Source organism: Mustela nigripes, chromosome 4 (assembly GCF_022355385.1).
Source record: "Mustela nigripes isolate SB6536 chromosome 4, MUSNIG.SB6536, whole genome shotgun sequence".
Lineage (NCBI taxonomy): Eukaryota > Metazoa > Chordata > Mammalia > Carnivora > Mustelidae > Mustela > Mustela nigripes.
The window spans coordinates 22,772,158-22,786,779 of record NC_081560.1 but is presented as its reverse complement, the minus strand read 5'-3'; positions in this window follow the sequence as shown (position 1 = coordinate 22,786,779).

Genomic DNA, 14,622 nt, shown 5'->3' with positions numbered 1-14,622 from the left:
ACAGTGGAGAGTTCAAACCCCAAGTTGGGCTCCACACTAGGCAAGGAACCTACTTTAAAAAAGAAAAAGAAAAAGTCAGATAATAACAAGTGATAGAGAAGATAGAGAAATTAACAATCAACTACTGATGGGAATGCAAAATGGTGCAACCACTTTGGAAAACAGCCTTTGGGATTCCTCAAAAAGTCATGCCATTTGACCCAACAATTTCATTCCTAGGTATATGCTCAGGAGAAATGAAAACAAATGGGCTCACAACTTCCATGTGAATGTTTATAGCAGCTGTATTCCCATAGCCAATAGGTGGAAACAACCCAGATGCCTTCCATCTGATGAATGGTTAAACAGAATATGGTATGACCCATATGGCTGAATAATATTCAGCCATAAAAAGAAATGAAGTACTGATACAGAATACGGAGAGGGTGAATTTTAACAACATTATGCTAAGTGAAAGAAGCCAGACACACACACAAAATACACATACTGCGTGATTCCATTTTAATATGAAATCTTCAGAATTGGCAAATGTATAGAGACAGGAAGTAGATTAGCGGTTGCCTCAGGCTGGGGGTGAGAACTGGGGAAATCGAAGGCAATTGCTAAAGAGAACAGGGCCTCTTTGTGGAGTGATGTAAATGTTTTCAGGTTGACTGTGGTAATGGTATACAACACGGAATATATCAAAAACCATTGACTCCCACACTTTACATGGGTGAACTTTATTGTATGTGCAATATAGATCACTAAGGCTGTCATAAAAAATAATTTATTTCTTTTTATTGACGAATAGTACTCCATTGTGTGAATATACTTCACTTTGTTTATCCATTTAGCTGTTGGCGGACATTTGGTTTGTTTACCATTTTTTGGCTATTAACCATAAAGTTGCCATGAACACTCCTATACGGAGAAAAAAGAAAGGGGGGGGGGATCTGCGTGGGTGGGGGGAAAAAACAAACAAAAAACCCCACATTCCTATACAAGTCTTTGTATGGGAAATGCTTTCTCTTCCCCTAGGTAAATGCACAGATGTGGAATGGTTGAATCGTATGGTAGGTGTATGTAATTTTTTAAGAAACTACCAAGCATTTTTTTGCAGTGGTTATACTCTTGTTTTACCACCAACAGTTTATGAGTTCTCATTCTTCCATATCCTTGTCAACTCTTGGTATGATGGGTCTTTTTTTTTTTTTTTTCTTAAGATTTTTATGTATTTATTTCAGAGAGAGAGTGAGAATGAGTGGGGAGGAGCAGACAGAGAGAATCCCATGCAGGTTCCACACCCAGTGTGGAGCCCAACACAGGGGCTCAAACTCAGGACCCTGAGATCACAAGTTGAGCTGAAGAGTCAAACACTCAACAGACTGAGCCACCCAGGCACCCCATGTGATCTTTTTCCCACCTGTCTCACCTTATGACCTCTCTTTTCAGTCAGACATCCTAATAGGTATGTAACAATAGCTCATTGTGATTTTAATTTGCATTTCCTTAATGACTAAGGATGTTGTGGCATCGTTTCATGTGCTTATTTGTCATTCACATGTTTTCTTCTTTTTTTAAAGATTTATTTTTATTTAAAAAAATTTTTTTTTATTTGACAGAGATCACAAATAGGCAGAGAGGCAGGCAGAGAGAGAGAGAGAGAGAGAGAGAGAAAGGGAAGCAGGCTCCCTGCTGAGCAGAGAGCCCGATGCGGGGCTCGATCCCAGGACCCTGGGATCATGACCTGAGCCAAAAGCAGAGGCTTTAACCCACTGAACCACCCAGGAGCCCCAGATTTTTTTTTTTTTTAAATTTTAAGTAATCTCTAATCCAACATGGGGCTTGACCTCACAACCCAGAGAAGAGTCACATGCTCTACCTACTGAGCCAGCCATACACCCCTCATCCATATATTCTCTTTGGTAAAATGTCTGTTCATCTCTTTTGTCCATTTCAAAAAATGGAAACATCTGTTTCATTATTGAGTTTTCAAAGTTTTTCATGTACTCTGGGCACAAGTTCTCTATCAGATACGTGTTTTGCAAATATTTTTTCCCAGTCTGTGATTTGTGTTTTCATTCTTCTCACAGTGTCCTTTCAAGAACAGAAGGGTTTCTCTGGTGTGGGTTTGTTTTTTTGTTTTTTTGTTTTTTAGTTTATTTTTAGAACAGAAGTTTTAATTTTGATGAAGTCCAATTTTTTGGACTTTAAAGACCAAATTTTTCTTTTATAGTTTGTGCCATATCTATAAAATCTTCATTTAACCAGAGGTCACAAAGATTTTCTCCTATGTTTTCTTCTATGATCTAGTTTGACTTAATTTTTGTGTATGGTATGAAGTATGGATTGAAGCTCACTTCTTGCATATGAATATCCAAATGTTCCAAACTCATTCATTAAAACAACTATCTTTTCTCTATTGAATTGTCTTTAAATCTTTTTCAAAAATTAATTTTTGTCATTATACACTTTTTTTTGTTTTTTAAATTTATTTTTGTGTTTTTTTTTTAATTATACACATTTTTTTTCTCTATTCACTTCCATGATTTATCTTGAGGTCATTTTCACAAGCTCTTAATTACTATCATTTTATAAGAAGTCTTGTTACATTAGCTCTCCAGGAAATGTTAGCTCTCCAACTTTGTTATTCTCTTTCAAAGTTGTTTTGCCTACTCTAGATCTTTTTCATTTTCAAATGAATTTTAGTTTGTCAATTTCTACCTGTTTTTTCATGTGGAGAAGAGACAGAAATACAGCTGTCATATACATATTGCACATACATATACATACATATATACATATATACAATATATATTATTGTATGTGCAATATAGATCACCAAAGCTGTCATAAAAATAATTTATTTCTTTTTATTGACGAATAGTACTCCATTGTATGTATGTATATGTATACATATATGTATACAAGTATGTATATATATGTATACATGCATATATGTGTATGTATATATACAAAAATGCAGTTCAGTGAAAAAACGCAGTGATCTGAGGTCAGTCGGCTTAGGATCCAACTTCCTCTCTTCACAGGGGACTGACTCTGGATAAGTTACCTAACTTCTCTGCAACTCCATTTCTCATTCACAGGGCTGAACAGTCTCAGTCTCAGTCTCAGGGGGCTGTAATGGGGCTTAAGTAAAACAAAGCATATAGGGCTGAGGGTCTGGAAAAACAGACAAGGGGCAGACTGTATAGGACAACAGAACTCTAACCCACTAGTCTAGGAAGTCAAGTCACAACCTTCATGGCCAGTGGCCTAGAACAGTCAGGACTTGACCAAGTCAGTGAGTATCAGCTTCCCTAATTTTTGCCCTGGCTTCCAGCTCAGACCAAGCAGAGAGAGCCAAACATGCTCCCCAAACCAATCACATAAGATGCCCCCTTTCTAGTCAACCCACCTCCAGGTTTCCCAGGCTAAGAACCTCCCATCAGGACACACCTGAAGCCTTCTCCTTTGTCAAGATAAAGCTTGTCCACATCCCACCCCCCCTTCAAACTCTACCAAATGCAAATGATGGTGGCTGCCTCCCTGGCTATGGGAAAGCTTTCAATAAATAGCTTCAGGTTCTTCTCATTTGGGTGATCTTCATTTATTTCCACAATGCTTAACGCTATGTTTTTGGAGTTTAATGGGTGCCCAAAAATTTGATACAGAGTGGCGGAATGGTTTTGTCAAATGAAATTTTACAGGATCCCAATAGATATATAACAGATAAAAACGGCTTTCAATAATTTATCTAAGTCAGTCAATGAGATTTTCATGGTGATCTCAGTAATATTAAAAGGGGATAATGAGTCATAATGTAGACACATTATTTTTAAAAAATCATGATTCAGGACACCTGGGTGGCTCAGCCCTTAAGCCTCTGCCTTCAGCTCAGGTCACAATTCCAGCCAGAGTCCTAGGAGGAGTCTCACATCCCGCTCCTGCTCAATGAGAACCCCGCTTCTCCCTCTGCCTGCTGCTCCCCCTGCTTGTGCTCTCTAACAAATTAAAAAAAAAAAAAAATCCTGATTCACGGGTGCCTGGATGGCCCAGCCTGACTTTGGCTGAGATAATGATCCCAAGACATTGTGACTGCTTCTCTCTTTCCCTCTGTCCCTCCCCCTTGCTCGCAAGAGCGAGCACACTCTCTCTTTTCTCTCAAATAAATAAAATCTTTAAAAAAATGTTATTCACACCATAAACATGGCAAATGCTAACTTTTTTTTTCTTGTAAACAGATAGATTTACCATCAAATATTTACAGAACCCCCAAAACACGTCTTTAAAACGCTGGGGCTCTCAAGAATGCAGAGAAAAACTGCAGGTGTGAAGTCAGGGTTCAGGGTCTTGATTTAAGTGGTAGGGATGCTTTCAACCGTCTGGATAATACAGGGCAAGTCACTCGACATGGCTTCTTTCCCTGCAAACTGAGGAGGCTGAACTAAGCCAGAACTCAAAAGTTAGCGTGCATCACCCCCAGGGTGCAGTGAAAGGGGGCTACAGTGTGTGCGCCCGTTTAAAAATGCAAGTTCTGGGGCCCCTGGGTGGCTCAGTAGGTTAAGCCTCTGCCTTTGGCTCAGGTCATGATCTCAGGCTCCTGCGAATCCTCGCATCGGGCTCTCTGCTCAGTGGGGAGCTGCTTCTCCCTCTCTCTGCCTGCCTTGTGTCTATTTATGATTTCTGTCAAATAAATAAATTAAAAATAAAATAAAAGGAAATAAAAATGCAAGTTTTTGGTCCACCTAGTGGCGGTAATGCTGTAAGCCTGGATGGCGCCCGGCAATTCACGTGTTAAAGAAGCAGCCAGAGGGTTGGGGATCGCACCTCGAGACCAAGGGAGTAAATGGTCTTTTAGGTGCCCTTTGGCTCCGCCCTGTGCTGCTCAGGTGGAGCTGGTGAAGTCTCAGGAATGAAACGAGGGGAGAGGAAAAGCGGAGGAGAAAAATCACTCAACAGTAAGAAAAAATGTTGATGGGGAGTGTTTTAAAAAGCCCATTGTATCAATATTCCCTATTGGAAAGCCCCCACGACTCTGGTCCAGAGTGAGTTGGATTCCTAGCGTTGGTCGTGGAGCCCTTGCGAATACAATGCGTATTTTATTCTCCGCTAGCCCACAGAACAAAGCTCTCCCACTAACTTCCCAGCCCTCTGCCCCAGATTTGAATACGCCCGAGATGAAAGGCAACATGCAAAATGCTTCCTGCCCTCCTGCTCCACGGCTTCCCCATGGGTTCATTGGGGTAGGAGAAGACAAAGGAGGATTTGGACAGTCTGGGGTCTGGTTCTTCCAACCAGATTAAACTCTAGGCCACTCCTCAGCAACACCCCCCCATCATCCCTGCAATCCCACAGTTGACACACCAGCTCAGCGTGGCCATACCGCCCTCTTGCGGCAGAAAGCGGGACTCCGTCCGGGGAGGAGAACAAACGCCTGCGGAGGAAACAGTCCCCGGAAGACACTATGTTTCAAGATTGGGTAAGAGGAGAAAAGTAAGATACCACCAGAGAGACACTCTCCATGGTCTCTTTCTACTTTACCTGTCCTTTCTGCATCCCCACACCAGTCCTCCCACTTGTCTTTGCCCTCTGTTAATAACTTTTTGGATGCCTTGCAGTTTACAGAGTTTTCACAAATATCCTCTCCTGTGATCCATTCTCTCTCCCTTTTCACATCACCTCTCATCCCCTTAGAGAATGAGAAGGAAAAACGGAAAAATAACAACCTTTGTAAATGCCTTTCTTGTATTTTGCATAAGGGTAGTAGCCCTGACCACACCCTTATTTTTGGGTTGTAGGACCTCAGAGTTATGATCCTGACCTTGATCCTTGTAGGAGCCCATTAACTTTGTTCTGCTTTGTGGTCACAGACTAAGCCTTAAACTTTCCAGGGCTTGATCACTGGGGGAAAAAGAAAGCCAGTCATGGGACTAAAGCAGCACAGGCCTAGATAAACAATTTTTTTTTTAAGATTTTATTTATTTGACAGACAGAGATCATAAGTAGGCAGAGAGCCAGGCCAGGGGTGGCAGGGAAGCAGGCTCCCCCCTGAGCAGGGAGCCTGATGTGGGGCTTGATCCCAGAACCCTGAGATCATGACCTGAGCCGAAGGCAGAGGCTTTAACCCACTGAGCCACCCAGGCGCCCCTAAATAAATAAAATATTAAAATAAATAAATAAATAAAAGACTGGCCTCTCCTTCTGCTCCTCCCCACCAAGATAAAGAAAGAAAGAAAGAAAGAAAGATGCACAAGTCATGAATGTGCAGTTCAATTCATTTTAACGAATCGAGTGTACTGTGTAACCTGCATCAAGATCAAGAACAGACATGACCAACATTCCCTTAATGCCTTTCTCGTAACCCCATCCAGTCCCAACTCACCCTCAAGGTAACTGCTATTCTGCTTTTAACACCAAAGATTAATGTGGTCTGCTTTTGGATTTCATATATGTGGGATCCAACAATAAGTACTCATGGAGATAACCTTTGCTGAGCATTGTGAAATTAATCTATGTAGTTGCTCATAGCTTGTCCTCATTAGTGTGGTATATCATAGAAATATATCACAATTTGTCCCTTTTATTGATGGTAGACATTTGGGGTATTTCCAGTTTGGGGCTATTATAAGAATGCTCCCATGAACATTCTTGTCCATAGCTTTTAGGAAATGTATGTACACATTTGGGTTTTGTAACTGGGAGTAGAATTGCTGGGTCCTAAGATTGCTTTAACTGATACTGCCAAATAGATTTCCATAGAGATAAACTAATTTACACTCCCATGAGCAACGTGTGAGTTTCCATTGTTTTGTATTATTGACAATGTTGGGATATTGTTTTTCATTTTAGTCATCCTGGTGGGTGGGTAATGATATTATTACCTTGTAGTTTTCATTTACATTTCCATGATGACTAATGAAGTTGAGCACTTTTCAAGAGCTTGTGGGCCCTTTGGTGAGGGTATCTTCTTTTGTCAAGTACCCAGTTAAATCTTTAAAGCAAACAACTTAAAGCCTACCTTACCCCACCAGGAATGTTAAAAGCATTGTTAAGTATTCAGTGTAATCCCAAGTAATCATGTTCTATTCATGGCTACCCTGAGCAATATTCCTTATACTTGTATTTACACGGTGTCATTTGGTTAATACAAGTACTCTGAGAAGTAGAAGGCAGACATTATGTTTGTTTTACAGAAGGAGAAACCACCTCTGGGAAATTGTAATATGCCCCAAATCAGTAGTAAAACCAAGCTCTCCTAGCAAGATTTTGCTGTTTCCTGGCTAAGTTTTCTTTTCGTTTCGGTGGTTCTCAAACCCATTTGATCTCCCCATCTTTTATAACCAATATTTTGTATCACCCACTCTTTACTACAATGAAATTAAATCTATAGATAGTTTCCAAAGATAATATACCTACAGTATAAAGGAAAAATAAAAGAACTATCATTTGGGCACCTGGATGGCTCAGTCAGTTCAGTGTCTGCCTTCGGCTCAGGTCATGATCCTGGAGTCCCAGGATCGAGTCCTTTTCCCTCTGACCCTCTCTCCTCTCATCCTTTCTCTCTCTCTCTCTCTCTCAAATAAGTAAATAAAATCTTAAAAAAAAAAAAAAAAGAACCTGTTGATTTATAATAAATAATTGCTTTAATTACAAATAAAAAATAATAAGAGCCCAGGACAATTGGACTAGGTCATATAATGAAATAATTGATGCTTATCCCTAAAAGGAGACTCACTTTAAATTCAAACAGCCACGAATGAGACAAATACAAGTGGTCATCCTGACAACTCTGACCTCACATGTTACTGTTCCTGACACGATTTTCCAAATAAGCGAACAACTTTAGGTAAAATTCTGAACAAATAAAGTACAATCACCCTTTAACTTATACAGTAGTTTATTCCTGAAAAAGTCACTGTATTTTTTTGTGTGAGACTGACGTGCTGCCTACTGTGCTAAGAAGGCACTGAAAAGTCACTGTATTTTTTTTTTAAGATCTTATTCATTTATTTGACAGAGACATAGACAGAGAGCACAAGTAGGCAGAGCAACAGGCAGAGGGAGAGGGAGAAGTTGGCTCTCCATCAAAAAGGGAGCCCGATGCAGGGCTCGATCCCAGGACCCCGGGATCACAAACTGAGACAAAGGCAGCTGCTTAACCGACTGAGCCACCCAGGCATCCCAAAAGTCACTGTGTTTCTAAACCATGTAAAAAATATTTTATGTTTATATACCAAAAAAGTTAGGTTTCAGGCCCAGATAATGAATATCTGAGGATACATTTAAAAATGGACAGCATGCAACACAATTCTTCATTTGGGGGCTTACCATGCTTGTTGTGGGACAACTTAGCAGTCATGGCTCATGTCTTCCATATGGCAATAGTGTCCCCCCGTTGACTGAGACAACCCAAAACTCCTTAGGGCAGTATTGCTCCTACCGAGAACCCAATACTACACACTCCATACAGTAAAGTCTCTGCCTGAAATATGGGACATGACCAAAAAGCTGGGTTGGGGACCTGGAAAAACCTGGGTTCAGCACTCAGCCAAGCTTACTCTGAGAGACCTTAAGCAAGTCGCTTAACGTCTCTGAGCTTAGTGGCTCCAGTTAGGAGGTTGGTTTCTGTATCCTGGAGCAGCAGTGGCAGTGCTGTTGTGATGTTCCTTGGCACCTGTTGCATGTAGAGAGCCTCTATCCCTTACACTCCTAGGCTGCCTCCACCCTACCCTGCCCCATGTTGGAAGCACTTTGCAAGGTTGACCAGTTACTTCTGCACGTGGTGCCTTTGATAGCCTCAGTCCCTGTTGATAAATAGATTCAGCAGTAGATCGTATGGAAGATATGAGCATGAACGCTCAGGAAAAAAGTATCAAAATTCATATCTATTGCCTGGGTAGAAAATATTCCGTAAGGCCTTAGCTATTGAAAAAAAAAATACACTATTTGACATGTTCCCGAGTCTGAATGAATTACCACATCAGAGCCATAACCTTGGTAGATAGAACACCTTCTCATTGGAATCCCAACTACAGGCCTTGCTAACACATGCCTTTTTAAAAATTGGTGATAATTGACTGCCTGAAAAATAGGAATCAAATTAGTGAGTAAGATCACAGTGGATTCAAAAGTATTAATAGAGCCTAGATTCAAAGGCCCAGGGGTGCAGAATGTGAACATCACATGATCGTAGATACACTGTACTCTAGTTTTTCTAGTTAATCACCATGAATTTATACAAATACAAAATTAACATGTGTTGGAGATTTTATTCAACTTATTAGTTAATGAAGGAAGCAATAAGATGTTAAAAGCATTTCAAATGAAAATTTGACACACTGGACAAGGTGAATTTTATAGTTCTTTGAACAGAAACCATTTGTATTACTATGAACAAGAAGCATTTATATGGCTATCAATTTCCCCCCAATTTAACTTCTATCCCTACAGGTAGAATGTTTTGTTTTGCTACAACCTGGTACCAGTTTCCTGTTGCTGCTGTAACAAATTAACACAAACATAATAGCTTCAAATAACACACATTTATTATCTTACAGTTAGTTGGAGTATCTTAAGAGTTATAGGTCAGAAATCTAAAATGGGTTTCACTTGGCCAAACTCAAGATGCCCTCACCACTGTGTTCCTTCTGGAGTCTCTAGGGGAGAATCATTTCTTTGCTTCTTCCACCTTTTAGAGGCCAGTCCTGTTCCTTGGCACACTGTCACCTCCTTCCGTCTTCAAAGTCGATACTAAATAATGATCAGTTGACGCTTTGTCACTCAGCAGCACCCCAGATTCTTGATTTCATAGTCACGTCTCCTCTGACTCTCACCTCCTACCTCCTCTTTCACTTATATGGAGCCTTATTATTACATTGGCTCGCCTGGATAATCCAGGATAATCTCTCCTCTCTAGATCTGCAAATTCCTATAGAATCAGATAATGCCCTAGGAGTCTGAGAGGCTACACCCTGCAGGCCACTGATGGGACGCCATTAATCTCTTTTGCCCTTTTTCCAGTCTCAGACTATTTTTCCTGATAATGACAATGCTTATAATCAGGGTGACTACGCAAAACACAAGGTCAGGCAGCCCTGAGAGCACAGCCCCTGAGGAGGGAAGCAGCTGCCCCTTTAATTGGGCCATGGTCACTGTCCCTCCCCAACTGACTTGGCTCATTTCCCTTGGCCTCTGCAAGCATTTGAGTTTTACAAACCTGGTTACTGATTGATCAAATTCCCTTTCCTCCATCCTGGAGGGATGAGAACAGAGCAGAAACATTTAGTCCACAAATGGGGCAAAACAACAGCAAAGAGAAATAGGCATATGGTAGGGCAAAGACAAAGCCAAGTCTTGTGATTTTGTGTCGACCTGGCCTTGTCCCAGGGTTGGGGCAGGAGTGGGGACAAAAGAGAGTGGAAGAGGAGTCTGTCCACGCTGCTCTCTCCTTCCCCTCCGTTTGGCTTTCATGGAATAAGGGGGAGCCAAGACTTGCCCTGTCACAAGTCCAAGTTGACTTCAGGCTATTAACTAAACTAAATGGCCACAGTGCTATGGGAAGTAGCTGGCCACGCTTGATCAATCCAACAATTTTCAGATTGCTCCCGCTCAAAGTCGTGTTTAACCCTACATTTTCACACGGCTTAGTTTCTCATCTCATCTCTCCTAAGCAAATCCTCTTAAATAAATGGCAATTAACCAAGACAAGATGAGGAGCTGCCTCACAGAGGCCAGAAGGTCCCTTCAGTCAAACCCAAATTCCTTCCCTGAGCAAACACTGACTTAGCCCCTGCTGAATGCAAGGCACCAGGTTAGGCTCTGATGGAGATGTAAGTAAGTCCTGCCTTCAAGGAGTTCCAGTCTAGGGGAAGAGAGGTAAGGACAAAGTCACATGTTCAAAGCAAAGAAAGGAGAGAAGAGAGTTCCAGATGGATGGAATAGCAGTAGAGAAAACACAAAGATATGGACACAGAGAGGATGTGTTCTTGGCAGAGAACCTGAGAGAGAAAGAAGTTCAGTGTATGAGCTCCAGCTCAGGACAAATAGCACAATGTCATGCAGATGAGACTGGAGAAGGGGGAGGAGGACCAGATGAACATGTGTGTACCTTCAATCTTGGGCTGAGTCCTTTGTTTGCTAGGTATTTACTTAGCACTCTAATGCACCCAATACCAAGTCAAGCACCGCTAACACAAACAAAAATGAATAAGAAATGATTCTACCTTCAATAAACCACAATCTAGGGAAGTTCAGATAAATGCTTTCAGTAGTGTGAAACTGAGTGCTGAAAGAGATGTGCTTAAGGACTGAGCCAGAGACCCACAGAGTCTGCTCACAAGAACAGGGGAGAGGAAGGAGGGCCACTTGGAAGGTTTTGCAAAGGAGCCCTATAATGAGTAATTCTGCCTGGTAGGAAGTAAAAGACAGAAGAAATTATTAAATGACCACCCGTAGTTTACATAGAGGGTCTATGATTATAGACGTTCCAAAGGCACAAAACTCCTCATGTCCAGTCTGATGGGGTCCTTGATGGCTCCCATTGCATCAAGACAGTCTGAGGCTAAATTGAAACCTTGTACAAATTCACTTCCCTTCTGCTCCATTCACTTGCCTTCTGCCTTACACGCCTTGGACTGGTTTTTCTCTGCCCCGCAGCTCTGCAATTTCGCTCAGGATTTGATTCGTCCCAGCTTTTGACCTTGGACTCACGGTCTGGCTGCAGTTCTTTAAATTGCTGATTCTATGAAAGGCCTTCAGGTCACATCACTGCCTCTACCAGTTACTCAGTAACTAACTGGCAAATTCTGAGATTCCCAGTCAGGCGAGAAGGAAGAGCTTACAGGCACTCTGCATTCGCTCTGCTTGGTTAACTTGGCATTGAAAAGAAACTTTCTCCTTCCAGAGGTGAATTCCAGCCTTTACAGCCATAGAGCCAAGAGCTCTGAGTCTGTTCATGTCATTACCATCCTCCCCCAATGCTGGCCAAATCCACTGTATCTTCTCCCCACCCTCCCAACTATGCCAAAGACCCTGCAGTTTCATGGCATCCTACTGTGACTGCACAATTTTTTGACCCTCCACGTCCCATGTTTTTTGCACAATGAAAATCATAAGACGATTTCTGTGTTCCTACCCTCCTGGGAATCTCTGAAAGGGCTTGGGCCCCTCATGTAGCCAGAAAGACCATGCACAGAATCCACTTTGCTTGAGTCCCTGTGGGACCACTTAGAATAAAAAAAGACCCTGGCAGGCATTGGCCAATGGCCAGCTTGGCTAAGGAAGGGGTTAGTGAGCCTCCCTTTCATGGAATTCTGCTTCCTGGCTCTGGGTTTGACCTGTGTGCAAATTTCCAGGAAGTACTGAACATCATGATGCTATTAATCAGCTTGGCTGCTAAAGGAGGTGGCTTTACAGAAATGATGGCTTTGAGGTTGTGACAGAGAAGTAGGCTGGCTAACTGTCTATACCTCCCCAGTAGTCTGGCCAAGACCAGAACCTGGGGGGCAGGGTCTGTCCACAACAAGGAGACCCATGTGGACGACTTGAGCTGTGTGTTCATAGCCATAGAGGTAATTGTTATTTATGGTGTAGGTAGGGCTTGTTGTAGGCTTCTCCCTAAATAACATGTCAGTTCTAATCCTATTAATACCTTCTTCTTTTTCTTCATGCCTCACTATTTATCCGTAGGAATTTATCCATGGTTCTAGCCAAACAATTTTCTAGGTGGTGAGCCACCTTAACGAACAGGGCCAGTCCAGTGAGTCCAGATCCAATACTTTCTGTTCTTGGTGAATGTCAATACCAGATGTGCTCTCCTGGGGATTGAGAGGTTCAGAACGGGTTCATTCCATGTGAGACCCCATGACAGCTGGTCATGGAACTTATGAAGTCACTGACATTTTTATCATGCCTTTGATGTAATGATACCAGTACTCTTTCAAGATGCCAGAGTAGTGCCCGGGGACCTGAGATGGCAGAGTCTCCCTGGCTCCCTGCTGCTTTTCCAGCCTCATAGTTAGGTGCCCCACCACCTCTATCCCCACCCCTCCAGCCTCATCTCACTTCCTGAAACCTGCTTTCATCTGACTCATCCCACCGCTGGCTAAACTCATGAGGAGTAAACAACTCATGGGACAGTGACTGTCTGTGTTGTCTCCCTTATGCCTGTTGGGCTCATATTTATATAAAATGTCCAGCACAAGGGAGAGTAGTGAACAGGCTCTTCATAAACAGTATTTATTTCCATTTTCATTATGCTATGTGATGACCCCCTAAATATAGTTTTAAAATTCCAAGATCATCTTTCTTCTAATTGTCAGTTGAACATTCGTCCTTTGATGTCTTGCCCTGACTTCAAGTTCGACGTGATCAAAACTGAACATAGTCCCTCCAAATTATGGTTTTCCTTCCTACTTCTCTGTTTCTCTTACCATTCTCTCGTCTCTGGGATTAAAAACTCGAGAGTCCTCCCTCTAGATCCTCACTAACAACTGTCTCTCATGTTTTATCAGTTACCTGATACTTCAGATTCTTTTCAAATGCTTCCCTAACCCAGTCGTTCTCAACCCTGGTTGTACCTTAGAATTATTAGAGGAACAGTCTTAAAATACAGACGTGGGTCATGTCTGGGCCACTTCCCCCCGACAGTTGTGCAGATCATTCAATGCACGAGGATGGGTGGGTGGTCAATTCAGTTCATGTTCTGCTTGTTAAGCTATTGGCCCCGGCATGGAGCTACATCTGATGGCAGAAAGGAAAGCCTTTTGAACTCACACAAAGGCACTGTATGGACCAAGAAAGCCCTTTGAACTCACACAAAGGCACTGTGCAGGCCAAGAAGGCCCTGGCCATCCCGCTGAAATTCTGATTCAGCCAACCTCAGGATCTATATTTAAAAAGAATTCCCATGAAACAGATAAACTTTACCCCTAAATAGTCATGTTCCTTTCTCTCTCTCTTTCATGTCATTATTGTTAAACATAATACTTCGATGTGTTGTTATAGACCCAATGACGCATTTTTATCATTATTACTTTTAAGGGAGCTGGAGAAGTACAAGTAAATACAAGTAAATACAAGTATGTATTTATAGAGTTTGTTATATTCACCTTCTGATTTACCCTTCCTGTTTCTCTCTATTTGTTCCTGTGGGTTTGTATTACCATCTGGTGTCATGTCCTTACTTCAGCACAGCTTTGCTCCTACCTGCCTCCTTTGTGCTATTATTGTCAAATAGATTACATTTTTTCATGTTACAGACCCAACAATGTATTTTTATACATCTTATTTTATGTCATTGCTTTTTTAGAAAAAAGAAATATAACCCAATACCATAAAATTCGCCCTTTGATGACCCTTGATGACTAGTCCTTGTTGGTCATTGGTCTATCTTCTGTCTATTCAGAGCCTTTGCCCATTTTTAAACTGGGTTAATAGTCTTTTGACTGGTGAATTGCAGAAGTTGTTTAAATACTTTATGTATAAAGTCCTCTACCAGACATGTGATTTGCAAATATTTTCTCTTGTTCTGGTACACTGTCTTTTCACTTTCTTGATGCTGTCCTTTAAAGCACAAAAGGTTTTAATTTTATGTATTCTTAATATAAGTACATTCATCTAGGTTTTTTTGTTGTTGTT